The following is a 2,938-nucleotide window of genomic DNA, read 5'->3' as shown; positions in this document are numbered from 1 at the left end:
CTGCCCAGCCAACCCCCCCCCCCCACTTTGCCTCGCCAGGGCTGTCGGTGAAAACACTGTTACATAATAACTGAAAAGTTCTGACTTCCCAGACAAAACCACGGTGAAATTATTTCAATGAATACACCGTTTCTGTCTTTGCACAGGAATTTTCCTGTTCTGCTTATGAGCATGGTTTTTCAGGTGCAGGAGAAAGGCACCTCCCTGATCTCTGGGGTCAGTCTGGGTAAAGAGAGCCAGGTCAGGTGGTCCAAATATTCAACCCCTTTACATAGCAATACCACACTGTAAAAAATACTCTATTACAACGCTATTATTGTATTATTTTTATTAATATTATTATTATTATTATAACAAATGCATTAATGTTGCTGGTTCAGGTGGAGCACATTTTAACACTTTTCTATACTGCAGGTAGTTTGATAACAATGTGTCATCTTTTATAAACAGATTATATGGTTTTTACATTAAATCCTAATCTGAAACATAAACCAGCTGACTAAAGACAAGATGTAAAGGAGTACACAGAGTGCTATAAAATACTTTAAATTGGAATCGATAACTTGATTAGTCAACTAATCAATTCAGTGATTGATTGACAGTTTAGATGAAGTTTTGATAAGAGAGTCATGAAGATTAATGCTTTGTGTAACAGTAAATTGAACATCTTTGAGTTTTGGACTGCTGGTTTGGCTAAAGAAAATATTTAAAGAAATATTTAAGGTTGGCTTTCAGGAAATTGTATTGTCTGATGATTTATTGACCAACCAATTAAGTGATTAATTGAGAAAATAATCTCCAAAGCCCAATACTTCAGTATCTTAAAATTGTATTTAAATACAGTACTTGAGACAAATGCACTACACTATATACTGCTCTCATTTAGTGCAGACAGATAAATACATGCAACAGGTGAGGAAGAAGTCATTTTTTTTATTTTTAAATGTTTATGAGGTAAAGCCATGGTAACAGTGGTGTGACAAAAAATAACTTTTTCTAACTGTAATAACTGTTACCATGACTTTACCTCATAAACATTTATACATCTCTAAAATATCTGATCAAATTTCAAAAACTGAGTTGTTGTGTTTCTGGCTTTGTGACCATGTCTGATTTATCAAATCATAAAACTATTCACTCAGATTTTTTTCTTTCAGATTGTTCCTTTATTCCTATTTATTTCCCAAATTAACAATGTCATAAGATTACAATTACAAGATTGATTTAGGAAAAAAGATAAGTGGGCAAATTTGTCAAATAATTCTGGGGAAAAAATGTTCATAGCATTTACAACAACATTTTGCATATAATAGATTACAGATATTAAGTTATTAAGATACTGTTGATAGTTCCTGTTTTGCCAATGCAGTTTTCCTGTTTTGCACATTGTTATTGTTGTAACACTTATAACTAATGAATCATCTCTTCAGGCAGTGAATACTGTATCTGACAACTGCAATGCGTCCACACAAGTGAGTCCATCTTTAGGTGAATACCAATAGGTGCCAGCTCTAACCTCAGGTCTGACACAGTTTTCATACATGGTATTTCAAAGCAACTTGCAAAGATAGCTTTCATTTTGACTAAACTGGGGTTGCATTGATGACGGTGCTACTAAATTATATTTCTTTGTGTTTATATTTCATGTGTTTTTTCCTCCCTGTGGCATCCAGTGCTTCTATGATGCTGGGCTGCAAACACTGTGCACCAGAAGCCTCTTTGGCTTTTCATCATGCCACCACTAGAGGGCATAAAGTAGCCTGGGGGAAGATTTAATTAACCCAGGAGCCTTCAGAGATTGTATTCATTAGTAAGAACTGATTTTTTTTTTTTTTTTTTTTTACCATTAAAGGCAATAAAAGCCACAAAAAAAAAGACTTATTGTAGTTTCATGTTCTTTAAATGTCAAGGGTTTTAACATTTTTATTTTACAGATAATACATTTTGCAACTATTATATACAACTACTATATATTATACATCTACTATATATTATACAACTACTATACAGTTATTTTTCATTTATTAAATTGTGCTGATGTGCTTTTGGATTTCAGGATTGTGTTGTTTAGTTTTTATGCTGAATGTATTGTGCTTGTTTGTGTTTTCTTTGTCTTCTACATCTTGGGACCATGTTGGAAATAAGTGTTTTCACTTTAACCTGTTATCATTTAGACTTATTTTTCTGCCTGATGATCTATAAAATCAATCAGTCAATCAATCATGTCCTGTTCTGGATTCGACTTCAGCTGCTTTTTTATATGCAACAGGTCGAAATGTGTACCATTGTCTGGGTTATAGAATAGAGAGACATATATCAACTTGTAATAAATAAGTAGTGTGCTGTGACATGTCGACAAAATGAATCCTTAGTTTTGGTTGGTTGATCTTCCAAAGATTTGTAAAATGTGAGTTATATTAGTAAAAACGACACATAAATTATAATATGTTATGTCCTATCTTATATTTTATTTCCCTATTTCATTATATAGGGTGAGTAAACATTTATGTATTATTCAGAGCAATAACTGTAAGTTGAATATTATTTATTTTAAAAATACAAAGTTCTAAATGCTTCTCTTAAAAATCACCCACCAAGGTACAAAGTCGTTAAAGATGCTGTCAAGTAAATGCTGCACCATTGAGGTAGACTCATTAATAAAAAACTAACACATGCCTCATGCTGCAGCTTTCCACATTTCAGGGTGCAAAAAACAAAACAAAGTCACAGCTCCCCATTTTTCGTGGCTGGATTTTTTATTTATTTATTTATTAATTTATCTTTACTTTTTTTGCTGCATGCGCGTCCGCAGCCTCTATTAAAACCCCATTAAATTAGGGGTTACAAGAGTGCATCCCCCCCCCATTCAACCGCTGCTACACAAAATGGTGACAACATACGTCCAAGCCCGTGTTGTGGTGTCAGCCAGCGTCCTGTC

This window comes from Morone saxatilis, unplaced genomic scaffold (assembly GCF_004916995.1).
Source record: "Morone saxatilis isolate NCDOM2014 unplaced genomic scaffold, NCSU_SB_2.0 Contig14, whole genome shotgun sequence".
Taxonomy (NCBI): domain Eukaryota; kingdom Metazoa; phylum Chordata; class Actinopteri; family Moronidae; genus Morone; species Morone saxatilis.
This window is presented reverse-complemented; position numbering follows the sequence as displayed.